The sequence below is a fragment of the Perna viridis genome, chromosome 10, assembly GCF_037379345.1.
Source record: "Perna viridis isolate PV_CMFRI_1.1 ecotype Kerala chromosome 10, ASM3737934v1, whole genome shotgun sequence".
Classification (NCBI taxonomy): Eukaryota; Metazoa; Mollusca; class Bivalvia; order Mytilida; family Mytilidae; genus Perna; species Perna viridis.
Genome location: NC_142454.1, coordinates 30,501,402 through 30,516,914, shown reverse-complemented (window position 1 = coordinate 30,516,914; position 15,513 = coordinate 30,501,402).

Below are 15,513 nucleotides of genomic sequence, written 5' to 3'. Positions count from 1 at the left end.
TGTCTACTGCAGACTTGACATTTTTATGAGCAACTCGACTGGTGTTTCTAGAAAAGCAGAGGATGCTTACCTTACCGGTGCACCTGGTCCATGTTCCCAGTTTTTAGTTTTTTTGTTCTTGTTACTTTGTATGTATGATTTTAGTTACTTCATGTTCTTTGTTTTGTATGTCTGTTTTCCATGTCCGGTCTTTGTCCCTGGATTACATTCTTTTGATTACACTATAACCATGGTTTTCTCGATTATTCTTTCATAGTTCAACAGCTATACAGAGGGCTTAGTGAGTAGATCAGAGAAAAGCTTATTGATATTTGTGACTTACTTCTATCTTTCGCCATTTTCAAACTGTTACAAAATATATAAACATATTAAATAGTGCATATTTGGTAGGAGAAAGTACGAGAGTGAAATTACCAAAATTATGTCAGAAAGTGAATTACCGAATTTTTGTACACATTTAACATTCGCTAAATCACTGCTATCTCTATAAATAATGTGTGGACATACATGCAAAACATAGAGAGAATTCTCATTTAATACAATGTAAGACTTTCAGAAGCAGAATCTTATAATCACTCGCAGTTTCTTACAGTTGTTGCATTTTTAAGATTTAAGTAGCACTCCAGCTACGAATCATGCAAAATGTGATACATGGTTGGAAAGCCTACATATGTTATTTTTGATATCTTGTTTAAAATGCTTTAGTAAACAGAAATTAACATTTGGTTTTTCAAATAACCCGTGCTCGTAGGATGTATACAATGCACTGTAGAATTCGAAAGTAAGGGAAATAACTTTGTATATGACACTCAAATACAATAGAATCTATTGGATTTTTAATGTGCACCACAAGTATTTAGATTATCCCAAATAGACCGGAAAAAAATATGATAGCCATTCCTTATAATTTAATTCTAAGTTAACAATTTACGAATTAATCGATCAGCAAAAAATGTTCATGACGTCACAGTCACATAACAAAATTTGATCTATGAGATGATGGACAAAATAGACATTTAACAAAAGCACAGATCAGGCTTCTTTTCATCAATGAGTTTTGGTTATTCCTGATGATATCTTCAACTTCATTATCCCATTCTGTGAATTAAACAGATAAATATAATTGTTGAGAACTCTTCAAAGCGGGTGGGGGAGTCAAGACATTTTGAAAAGGTGATACAAAGAATACTTTGGGCTATCATTTGCTTACTTCTGACAATTTGTGCACGACAAATTCCAATTTCATGATTAGGGGGTGGGGGTCCAACTCCCGAAATCTCCCCAGAAAGTGTTGACATTTGAAGTTATTTGTGTAAAAAGCAGCCGGAATCATATGGAAAAAAACATTTACATTGCTTTGTAAAACATTTGCGTTAAAATTAATTCTATCGAATTCTAACAAAAGAATGCTTCTTATCCCTTATTCCCTGGATCCCCCACTGAAACATAAAACTATTGGACATAAATTTCACAAAAATGTTTGTATGCTTCGATTACAGGATCCTTCAAAACAAATTCAGTGATATGTTTGCATCATATTCAATTTCACCAAAGCCTCTCAAGCTTTCGTTTGAAGCAGAATAAAATTAATCGAAGTTGATTAGGCGCTTACATAAGATTGTTGTAAAATGGTAAAAACAAACGTTCCAATGATTTTTAAGAGTTGTGTCCCTTACCCTAGGTCTACCTCCTTTAAAAACCATTTCCCGAGCTCTCCATTGTCAGTTTAAAACAAACTTTATAATATTTGAAATACATATGATATATATACATTATATTTAAACAAAAACATCAGTGGGACAAGATTCACCCTGTGCCATCATAGGATCTGTCTGGTTTTTCATGGACAGCTCTTAAACGTCTTAAAAAACAATTATTTAAGTGTAATCTCTGTAAGAAACAGGCAGTGGGCAAAACATGATATGAACAAAAACTTCATTTTTATAGTGAATTTCAAACTTGACATTTGCACCATCAGAATCAGTTATTTCGTCTGGGCTTTAATAGGTAGAACCTAATGAAACCTGGAAAAAAAGAGAGACATTCGTTTTTTTCGCCAAAATTTCAAATGCTTACGAACACACTGACCTCTCATTTTTTTTTAATTCATATTGCTTTTGCGTTGAAGATTTTTTTTTAAATCACAACCCTTTGAAATCCTTAATATTTTAATACAATGCAGCGAACATCTTTAAACGCAACAAATTGTCAGTCTGTTAGGGTAGTTTACGGAGGTAGACCTAGGGTAAGGGACACTGCTCTTATAAATCATTTGGACGTTTGTATTTACCATTTTACAACCAACTCATGCAGGCATCAAAGTAACTTGGACTGATTTCATTATGTTTCAAGGGAAAGCTTAAAAGACTTTGTTGAAATTGAATATGATACAAACATATCGCTGATTTAAAGAGTTATAACCCTTTCCCTAGGTCTACTCTTAAGAAAGGTTTCACTGGAATGATTAGTAAAATAAAATGCTTCCTTCCAGAATAAAAGTATCTTTGTTAGTCATGGGTTGCCTAAAATGTTCGAATGTACATCCAACTACATCCTTCCTAACCCATAAAAATTCCCTGTTCCCGAAAAATAAACGATCACATTTTCATAATTCAATTATGCTACAAACAAACAATTATGCTTTCAATTCGATATAATATGTGTTTTATTGTACATGTAACTTGTAAAATTTATGTTTATTGCTTTGTGTGAATGTTTCATCTGACTAGTCTTTATATTTTGAGAATGTTCGTTTGATTTCCGCTTGAATCACGATAACTAAACACAATTTAAACGCTTACTAATTGGTCGATAAAAGAACGATTCTATCGTGCGTTTAAACGCATGATAAACAAACGCTCTCAGCGGGCGTTTAAACGCGCGCGATAAACCAGCACTTTTATTGTGCTTTTTTCACGCACGACCAACGAATGCGCATAGCATGCATTAGAGATAATCGGATAACTAACTTAACGAAGGGACGAAATGTGAAAAGTAATAAATATACATTCCAGTTATCTTTCTTTTCACAGAAATATCCTGAAATAGACAAGTTCTAGATATGAATATGAACCTTCTTGACGCTACAAGTCCCAAATTTACATTCGATTTATTCCCTTTTCGTTAGTTTCTTCAAAAAACAAGTTTGCAGATTGCGTTAATTTCAAGTACAATCCAAAACACACGAATGATATGTGATTTGCATGCAATGGTACGGTTCACACTTTGGCGAATGATTAGAAGGGTTGAAATCTTGAATGAGTTTGATTTTTCTCAGAAATTTGTGTACGGGAAACAGCTTTTCAGAAGGGGAGGAGTAATTAAAACGCAACACCAACTATTTAGGCTTGGATACTGCCCCAATTTCTAATTACATTACTACAAAACTCACGAATGATTTGCAGTGGTTAGGTTTGGGATTTATTTTAAAAGAAATTATAAAAAATAATAACATTTTTTGGAAAATATAAACCAAACCATCATCAAAGTGATACACGTATGTTATGCTATATAAAACAAAACTAGAGTTACACTGTACACAAGAATAAAAGACTAGTGCGGTTGTATAGTACGGATTAAAATTTGAGATATAAATATCATTGGGCATACATGTACATGTACAGACTTGCTCCCACTATCAAATATGCAGCACCACTAGGGCTTGCTCTCACTATCAAATATGCAGCACCACTAGTATACAACCTATACAATTTAAAGTGAAATCTAATATATCGCTATTTACTGCTCAGAAATCACTAGATAAAATTATGAATCTAATTGGAACGAAAGTGAAATTATTTCAATCTTGACATCGTTAGACAAATGTACCATTCTGCTTAAGAATCAGGCAATGGGTGGTACATCATTATACTCAACTTGGTCTTTTTAAACTTAAATATATTCAATACAAAAAATCATGAAGCAGCTGTTATTCAGATTGTCTGCCTGTTTATAGGGAATATACGTGGGAAAACTTTCCGAAAACTTTTCCGTCATGGTGCATTTCAACTGAATTGGTCCTAAATATCTTACAAAGACAAACTTTACACTTCTGGGGGTTATGAAGTATACTTGGATAATGCAATACAATCCCTGTATTGTTTTCGTCGTTTGTCTAGCGATGTCACTGAATATGCTGTTTGCAAAGGGAGATACTTTTAAGCAGAAAGAAATGAAAATGTCACCAGTACAATAGTTTTTTTTTCCATCTTCATAAAACATGTAAATACGATTAAAATAATAAATCATTAAAGATAATCTATCGAAAGCTGAACACTACATTGAAACCCCTACTATACTGAAAAAAAATCGGACAAACTTGTGAAAAAAGTAAAAGAAAAACATAATTAGAATCAAAGTGCAACTTTTCTTGTACTGTGTACATACTGTACTGTGATGCATTTTTTCAGTCTAACTTGTATCTACATTTATCTAAATGTTTTGTCTGCTGTACATTTCGTCAAAATAAGCTAAGACTTAAATATTTGAAAATAAACTGTAAATCCATTATAAACTATAAAACCATTATTTTTATGGCCAACAACAGATCATGCTTATGATTAAGAGTAAGTCAAACAAATGGTGGGTTCTGAGCTTTACACAAATGAAAATACATTCTCTAGGCCGAAAATACGCACAGAAATCAGGTTTGCTATACAATGCTAAACAACAAATTGTTTAATTTCTTATTCAAACTTTAAGTATTCCTTATTTGAATCTTTACTGTAACAGTGTATCACAAAAATTGAGATAAGGGAGATAAACATAATTTAAAATACTGACTCTTTTGAGACTCTTTCGTTTGGTAAGAAAGTTATGTATGTATATTAATTAGCCGATTATCTCTATTAAAACGCACTGTTATCCAAATTACCACAATATGTATAGAAATGTCTATTCTTTATGAACCGAAAATTACGACAACTGGTCATTATGAACCGGTAATTCCTACAGCCAATCATTACCAGATCACAGCCATGCATTACGACTCTAAAAACGGACCATTGATACGGGATGGTTATGGACTAAATCAAAATGGCGTACATTTCTATCAAAAAGTGACAACTTATTGAATATATTGAATTATTTGGTATGTTTAATCTAGTGCTATAAATTTAATATTGTTTTGATTATTGGAAAAGACAACATAACATTCATGACTATTTTTCCTCAACACGTTGTATTTGATTCATTGAACTTATTTTACTTTAAATTATGATGAAATCATATGTTTTAATATTGGACTCAGACTATATCCTGAAATAAAGTTGGTTAATAAAAGTATCAATGCATGGCCTTTTCCATATTGGCCCTATAACAGCCCTTGGTATTAATAATGGCCTCGAATGGCTATTAGTACCTAGGGTATGTTGCAGGGCCAATATGGAAAAGGTCATATACTAATAGATAGACGTATGATGAAAAATATCAATATCAACCAATGACGAAGGTAAAAACAGGATATAGAACTAATGAAAATACAAAAAAATAGTAAAAGCAAAAGATATTAAAATTAAAGTTGAATAAAGGAGATAATGGAAGTACAAAAAAAAACGAAGGCCTCTATCGTGTGTGTATACGAACGCTCGTATTGTGCATTTAAGGCTATAAACCCCATAGGCTTCTATGCTAATTTCACAATATTCAACGGCTTCTCTGGACTTTAACCTGTGGAGGACTATATATCAGCATGATTCTACATATGTCAGCTCACAATCCTCAGAATGGCATGTGGGGTTAGCAGACTTAAAGTGCAGTACTGGTCACCATAAGTGAAGAATTTACAAATAGCATGGTAAATCCTATTTTTTTTCACATGATAGGGATATATTTAGAAATCATTATGGAGATAAGGCTTCACATGACAAGAAGCAAAATCACCTATAAAATGTACAGAAATGTTTTTCCTTTCAGTAACTGTTTAAATCTTTAAAATAAGATGATAACATTTCTCATTGGTTGAAATTGGTGGTCTGTAACCTTAAACGAACGTTCCCATGTAACCTTAAACGAACGTTCCCAGTGTGCGTTCAAAGGAACGCGCCTACCGTACGTTTTCAACGAACGCAGAACGATGTGTAAACACGATAAACGATGCTCGAACGCAAACATGTGAAACGTGAAAGTTTAAAGGATTGTATATTGTCAAAGTTTATCTAAAACTAATATGTTTGGAAAAATACAAGAAGTTTTGTTTTATTGATTATTATTATTTAATTTGTTTACTAGCGCACGAACTTCGCCGAAACTACGCAAACTTTTTGTATCGGACTAGAACTCTGACAAAAAGGCTTCTGGAACAGGGCTATGTTACTACACAATTGAAGTCATCACTTCAGAAGTTTTATGGTGGTCATCATGAACTCGTGGAACGTTATGGGGTATCCATCTGCACCATAAAAACTGATTTATTCAACGGGTAATAGATTTCCTTTCCTCGTTTGTCTACCCCGGACTTGACTTTTTATGAACAACTCGGCGGATGTTTCTAGAAAAGCAGAGGATGCCTACCCTACCAGTGCACCTGGTCCATGCTCCCAGTTTTCAGTGGAGTCCGAGTTGCTCATTTGCTTTTGCTACTTTTTTGTATGATTTTAGTTACTTTATGTTCTTTTTGTGTATGTCTGTTTTCCATGTCTGGTCTTTGTCCCTGGATTGCATTCTTTTGTTTACCGCTATAACCTTGGTTACCTTGATTACTTTTTCGCAAATTGTCTATATCATAAAAAGTTTTATTATTCCGTCTTGTGTTGAGGTGCGAAAGAAGATCTGGGTAGAAATGGCCTACCTTTTATTGCCTGTTGTTTCTTTTTAAACCAAGTACTACGATATATATTTACTTTTTTGCTTTATTACTTCAGTAATAAAGCAAGAACTTTATTAACCAACCAAAAACATAAGATTAACGTAAAAATTCAATCATTTTCCAAACACGAAAATCTTATTTTAACCTTGACTTTTCTTTTAAAATATTTACTCTGGATTTAGTACATTTATTTGTACATGTATTTTGTCCTACCAAATGTGGAATCCTTTCACTGTAATTTTTTTAATAATCAAATAAATGCCTTACAGTATTCAAATCGCTGCACCATGAAAGCTGATTTGTTCGACGTGTCATAGTTTTACTGTCCTCTTTCGTCTACCCCGGACTTGACTTTTTGTGAGCAGCTCGGTGGGTGTTTCTACAAAAGTAGAAAACGCTTATCCAACCGCTGCACCTGATCAATGCTCCCAATGTTTAGTGGAGTCCGAGTTCCTCATTTATTTTTTAGTATTATTTTAGTTACTTGATGTTCTTTGTTGTTTTTGTCTGTTTTCCATGTCCGGTCCTTGTCCCTGGATTGCAGTCTTTTGGTTCCCATATTAACTCTTCCATGCATTGTTAATCTGCCTGAACCAAACCACATTTTTTTGAATGGTTTAGAAATATATTCGGTTTACAAAGGTTCAAAACATATTTAAGTATCAGTCTTTGTAAGAATCATCTAACTTCTGTATTATGTGAAACACCCGAAAAACGCTACATAGTTTTTATTGTTGATAATGAGTTGCTCTATAGGTTTATATGATGAAATGTATAATTATTCTTTCCTATCTGTCTGCTCTTAAAAGATAATTAACATTAAAAATAAAAGGTTTCTATTGTATTTTAGTGTCATTTACGGAGTAATTTATCTTAATTTTGAATTCTACAGTACATTTTATATACTTTATATCTCTTATGAGCATGAAGAAAAGTTTATGAAAAAACCACATGTTCCTATCTGTTTACATAATATCAAAGATAAAAATTAAAAAAAAGATGTGGGCTTCCCAACCATGAATTACATTTTGCATGATTCTTAGACGGAGTGCTACTTAAATTGATATCAAGAGACTTCGCAAAGTGATGTAGACGCTTTTTTGGAATATTAATATTCTGTCGAGACATGGTTTAAAGTACTTATTTCTTTTATTTCGAATGTACATTAACAAATTAGTTGCATTTCAAATATATGTAAAGACATATTTGTATGAAAACGTTTTATTTTGTTTCAAATTTTTAATAAGTTTATGAAGTGCGTATGTAAAAAAAATATAAATACGTTGATGATTCCATTTATTTATTTGTTATTGTTCAAAACCTGTTAATTTTCTTTATAACATTTAATTTTAAATGACATTGTGACGTTTTTTTAATACTATGCATACTGAAATACGTGTACGAAAAACATGATTTACGAAACAATTGTATACCTGGCATCCGACCTTCAATTATTTATTCCATTGGGTTCCTTGCATTTTTCGACTGACACTTTTTACTGCACTTGGACATAATGGACCACTCATATCCACCAGTATACACCTCGGACTCTTCATTTGAAATATAGAGGACAAATTGTGAATAATGTTTCCGTTAATCTTTAAACCACAAGGTAATATCTAAATGTCCTCCGGAACATCAAAATAATCATTGAAACTTGCGCTTGGTTTGCATCTAAAATAATTTGTGTCAGTTTATATTTTATTTGATCAATCTTTTTATCAAGCATTCCAAAGATTCTAGAGTCTCCGATACACTTCACCCCGAGTAATTAATGTAACTGATAGTCTTGCAAGATATCCAATTGTTAGATGGGAATTTAGTGTCCAGTACTACATTTTCGTCTGACTGACTCAGGTCAAAGTAGATTAGAGGTTTTGGGCCACATATTCAAAATACACTTCGACGTCCATATATTGTTCTATTGATTAACATATGTACATGTAAAAAATTAAAATTTGGTTAATTCATCAATTCGTTAACAGTTTGTGTTGGTTTATTTTTTCTTGACTTTTGAATTACTCCAAAAATGTGCTCATCTCGAATTACCATAAGAAATGTTATCATGCTTTCCCCTAGTACAATTATTCCTAAAATAAAGAACCATCGACTCGGATCATGCTCAACTACATATGACCATATGATATTCCATACAATTGCTCCGACATTTCCTCCTGCCGCTACAGTCCCAAGGACAAGTCCAACCCATACAGTGGATACAAATGGGCATAGCGCATATGTAGATTACTTGGCCATTTTCAATGGAAAGGTAAAAAGAACCACTACGACCACTGCTAAATGTATCGTGATAATAAAACTAAAACATACCGAACCAACGCCCTCAAAAGTTAAGCATAATAATTGGGCAAGAAGTCGTCCTGAAATATTACATTTAGAACCTAAGTAGTCAGACAGAACACCACCCCATGGTCTGGCAACTATATTAAGAAGTCCAAACAATGAAGCGATAAGACTTGCTGTATTTTGGTCAAGAATACTGCAAGCAAAATCACCAAGTTCATTGTCGATAGGATTGCTCCTGAAATTTGGAAATGAACCATTTTGAAGGGGAGCCCTAGCGAATGTCTCATTACATCCCTCTCGCTTGAAGTGAAAAAGCAAGTAAAGATTCATTATACTATTTATCGACAGTTCAGCACCAAAGCTCATGCCAAGTTGAAGGAACAAAATACAAGTTGCACCAATTGTTTTCAAACTAACAAAGGAGTTTTCTTATTTCTATTCCAATCCTCGGTTCTACCTCTCAAGAAATCTTTTCCTAAAATGACGAAATCAAACAACAATGAGAATAATGGACAAAAACAAAGGTCTTTTTACGAATATGTGAAACATCCCAAATAACGCTACATAGTTTTGATTGTTGATAATGAGATGCTTTATAGGTTTATATGATAAAATGTATAATTATTCATTCCTATTTGTCTGCTCTTAAAAGATAATTTACGTTAAATATCCAATGGTTTCTATTATATTTTAGTGTCATTTACGGAGTAATTAACCTTAATTTTGAATTCTATTGTACATTTTATATATTTTATATCTCTCATGAACATGAAGAAGGGTTTATGAAAAACCATATGTTTCTATCTGTTTACATAATATCAAAGATAAAAATTTAAAAAAATTATGTGGGCTTCCCAACCATGAATTACATTTTGCATGATTCTTAGACGGAGTGCTACTTAAATTGATATCATCAGACTTCGCAAAGTGACGTAAATAATCTTCAATTCTGAATTGGATTGGACAGTTGTTTACAAATATATGCAATAGTTTTCTAAAATTTGATATTGTTTTGTGTTTGTAGTTTTGTTTCTTTATATGTTTTTTTAGTAATACAATTCAGGACCGTTGCGGTGGTTTTCGAACTTTTGCCCTGGTGTTGACAGTTGATGTACAGACTTTTCTTTTAGACTACTCCCTTCGACTACTGCCTAGATTTGATAAGTTCAATAATTTGTTATTACCCTTCATTGCCAAAATAAAAATTCTAAAAGCAGATAATCTGCTTTTCTAGATACACACACACCGTTGCCCATATCAATTTCGGATTGAAGACTGGAAAAATGTGACACAGTAAACGATTCCGGTTGTTATGGTGCAGATAGATATATAAATATCAATCCATGACTTCATTATGGAGGCGATTAGACTCTTAAGTGATGAATGTAAACTTGTTGTTTTATTTTATTTTTTTTTTTTGCAAGTGTACATCAAAAAATATATAGAATGGCTAATTCCGCACCTGACATCTGCTTTACAGTAGTATCAAGTGTGCTGTTTTGATTCATATTTTTTTCATTGAATTTAAATTTTCTGTCTTTCCATGTTCCTTGAGGGCAATCATCAGATGTAAAAAGGATTAATACACCTTCAACAAAACAAAAGTTCGAGGAAAGTAAAACTGGTATATTTGTTCTTTGACAAGGTAACTAATACATTACAAATGTTCTAGTGTACATCATTATGACAAAAACAATAACAAAACAGCACTTAAGGGGAAGACCATAAGATTCTTAGGGTGGGGGGTCTGGCATTTTTTTTTTCTCAGGTCAGAAATTTTATGTCCAGGGAGGTGAAAGTCAGATTATCTACTGTCATCATAACCTTGGCTAGATTATTTATTTTCACTACTCATAATAATTATTTTCTACGAAAATTAATATGCGCATATCTGGGGGACCAAAATGTTTGGTTTGGGTTCTATATCAAAGCATGTGTTACTGTTTATTATTAACCAACTACCCAAAATACGTTAAAATATGTCAAAGACTGACCAATTGATATGAATTCAAAACGGGTACCTAAATGGGCCAATACGGCAGTATAATTTCCGGTCGTTTGACACCGCCATTTTCAGTTAGAATTGAATTTAATGAACTTTGGTCACCAGGACTAAAAGCTAAAGAAACACAAAAACAATTTTATACAAAAAAGATATTTAGGACTGAACAATGCAATAAACCCATATGTTCTTGGTAAAACACGAAAACAGCTGAACTACAATTCATCTAGTTTAGTTGGTTAATAAAATTGTCAATAAATATGTAATTTCATACCGGCACTGTTATAGGTTTCGGTCAATCATATTGGCCTCTACAGCCGTATTGGCACTCGGCGATGCCTCGGAATCAATATGACCGCCTCGACCAATATGACAGGCCTCAAACCTATAACAGGGGCAATATTAAATTACATATTTATTAACATATATTATTCAATGGAGTTCATTCTCTATAAATATACGAGACACATTCTCGACTATTTTCGACAGGTGGCATATCTTGACCTGAAATATTTCACAAATATAGCAGGAAATGTTGCAAGGGACTTTTTAGGGGATAGATTCGTATATCTATGTACATGTATATGAATGGAATCTACAGTTGCAATATTCAACTGTAATACGTGGGTGAGATAACCTCCCATGCACCCCACTCATTAACCGAAGTATGATTTTCGGGTAAATTAAAACTCTCTTTAAAGAATCTTGTTGTCAGCGGAAAAATAAACTGAAACATTTTTTTTTTGTATTTTTGCTACTTTTTATATCTCGTTGAGGCAAAAATCTATTTTTGACGTTTTTTTTAATTTTTCGAACTTCTTCTTTCAACAAAATGAAATAAAATGACATATATATATCACCACGTAGCCCAATGTCTCAGATTTACAATGATACCAAGAAAATTGCGGTTACACTTAGGGCTTTGGGGTAAAATAAAAAAAAATGAACCCTTACCTCACCGAAAAATCGCTTTAATTGACATATTTTTCCATGTCAAACCCTTAGAGTATATATGCTTCTGTAAAGTATGTTTTATTTGATGTTTTCTGTTTAGTATTATCACAATTATCACAATTAATACTTCTGGGATTCTTTTAGTGAATTTTGGCGATTTTTTTAGTCATACTTTATCAAATAACGCAAAAAATGAGATTTTCGATTTTTCCGTGAAAGTTCGGCAAGTTATTGCTCAACTAAAACGTCTCAAATTTGGTGTTATTGGATAGATAATTAAATTTCCTACACAAAAAAAAACACAAAAAACTAATTTTCAAGAATTAATTTTCAAAACAATATTAAAAATATTAAACCCTGCCCCTAGAATTTTGGGCTCAGTGTCAAACAGAATTCTTATTCACAGCATACCGACACCATATTACTCACATTTAATGCATTCATAATTAAAGATAATAATACCAAATTCGAGACATTTTACCCCATAAACTTAAGTGTTACCGCGAAATTTCTTGGTACCATTGTAAAGTTGAGACATTGGGCTACATGATGATACCTATATTTGTTTAGTTTGTTCGCACATGCTGACCCATGAAGACTTTGACGCTTAAATAATTGAGTCACAAAGAATCCGAGAATATTCGTTGTTGACAAATTGATTAGGTAAAGGGAGGTAAAAGGTACCTACAAAAACACCATGAAGTTGATGAAGTGCATGGTGACCTTCCCTGTCAATGGACTACTACACATTACCCTACCCCAGTAAAGTCATTCATGTACTTGAACATTTATTTAATATTGCCACTGGAGACTATAAGGGTATTGTATAAAACTTGTGGAGTATCTAAACATAACTTTTCAAATTTATGAGACTATGGCGAGCGTAGCGAGCCAATTATTTTTTTTTAAGGTTTTGTGGGGGTCAGAATATTTGTTTTCAACATACTAACCAAGATCAGAATATTTATACGCATTTCACAAGCCAGTGTCAGAATATTTATTTTCCAGCAATTTGCAAAGTCAGACTATTTATCTATTTTCTAAATAATCAGAGCCGGATTATTTATTTTCAAAATTTGCAAAAACAATAACAAAACAGCACTTAAGGGGACGACCATAAGATTCTTAGGGTGGGGGTCTGGCATTTTTTTTTCTCAGGTCAGAAATTTTATGTCCAGGGAGGTGAAAGTCAGATTATCTACTGTCATCATAACCTTGGCTAGATTATTTATTTTCACTACTCATAATAATTATTTTCTACGAAAATTAATATGCGCATATCTGGGGGACCAAAATATTTGGTTTGGGTTCTATATCAAAGCATGTGTTACTGTTTATTATTAACCAACTACCCAAAATACGTTAAAATATGTCAAAGACTGACCAATTGATATGAATTCAAAACGGGTACCTAAATGGGCCAATACGGCAGTATAATTTCGGTCGTTTGACACCGCCATTTTCAGTTAGAATTGAATTCAATGAACTTTGGTCACCAGGACTAAAAGCTAAAGAAACACAAAAACATCTTCTATTTTATACAAAAAGGATATTTAGGACTGAACAATGCAAAAAACCCATATGTTCTTGGTAAGCCCTCAAGTGATTTTTTATGAAATTTTAAAGGAAGGTTTACTATCATGTGTAGATGTGAATATATAAGAAATATAATTACTTTTGGACGACTCGAAAGAGAGATAATCCAAATTAAGGGTTTTGCATGTTAAAACCTTGTAAGTGCAACTCCTTCTAAACTCCTGAAGGGATTTTGATGGAATTTTTATTGCTCATAGTATTTTCTAGTTTATTTCTAAACTAAAAAATCAATAGTCTCTCAGCAGCATTAAAAACTAAAAAACAAATACATATGAAGTACCGATAAGTTCCACCATAGTCTGTCGAAGTTGCTACCTTACTGTTGTCCAACGTCTCCTGCAATGAATGAAGCTTCAGTGTGGTAGGTGTTTAAAATAAAGGGGTCTATGCTTACGAAAACAATGTATAACACATATACGCATCTCCTAATGTATCATCGTACACTTCATATAATTACTTACCCGTCAATAACGTCACAAACGACGGCAAAACGACTGTTAATTTCCAAGCTAAATACTGGTTTGCCCCGCATAGTTTAATACGTTCAAACAGTTCCGACATGATAAGAAGGGCAAATCCCATTCCCATGTTGTCCAGGCCACCCGTTACTGCATTTATTGGTCTTATGATATCTTTACAAAACATGCTTGTATTCCATAATTGACTTGGCACAAACGTTCCTCCAAGAAACCAATGAAAAAGCTAATAATAATAAGACCAGTTCCATACGACGACGCTACTAGTACAATACCCGAATTAGCCAATTGTACTTCAGTAAGGTTAAGATCTCTATGTAGAACTGGTAGCATTGGTTGCAATGAAAACAGTGACGTATTCGCTGTAAACAAACAAAACCACGAAGAATGAAAAACTCTCATATACGGTCTTGACGGTCTTGAAATGCTGAAAAATTGGCATGTCTTTGCGTTTCAAACGGAGTTGACATCCATTTCCTCAGCGAGTATTTTACTCCTCAGATTAAGGCAACATGACGCTTTGTTATCCATTATTAAAATAAACCTGTAATGGCAGGTCAAATGTATGTTTATGTGATCCGTACCAGTTTCTGAACAAGAAATAAAATTGAGTTTCGTTGATTTTACTTGTATAAAGACTCTACTTAAGACAAGTACATAACTTGTATATGAAAGATACCTTTTCAGCAAGTGTATGAATAACATAAGATAAAAATATTCATAAACTATCGCTACTTAAAAGAATGGCATGTCTCTTTAATGACGAGCTACAATTATATAAAATGCACAGATATATAAATACTGTTGTACTCAGGGAAAATAAGTAACAATATCTATACAAGCACATTTCAACGTCAAAAGATTCATGTTAATATTTATTTTCGTTTTAAATTAACGTTTACACAATTAATTATCTCACTGTATCATGCATTTAAAATTCCTGAGGCCAGCTGATCTCTGTTCTCATTTTAACTTTACCAAATATGTTGTACACAGGCAATGTTATTTCACATGTTTTAACTGATTTTCATCTGAGTCATCCACACAAACTATGTGATAGAGATCACATGAAATTCGAGTGAATCTAAGCATTCCTGAAATGTATGTGACTTTTTTCATGACGTAACCGTTAAGTGAATTTACGTGAAGTTCGTCGGAATTTAAAATAAACAATATTGTTTGTGCCCATAGTATTAGACTCATATTTTATTTGGAACTTTCGTCGTACGTTATAGTTTTTTCTAGGAGGTGCTAGCTTTATGAAAATAAATAACAACGATCCGAATCAAACATCATGTAATTACTGAAAGACAATAGAAAACTAGATCTCTCAAGAAAAAAAGTAAAAAAAAATATATATATATAATAAACGTTTT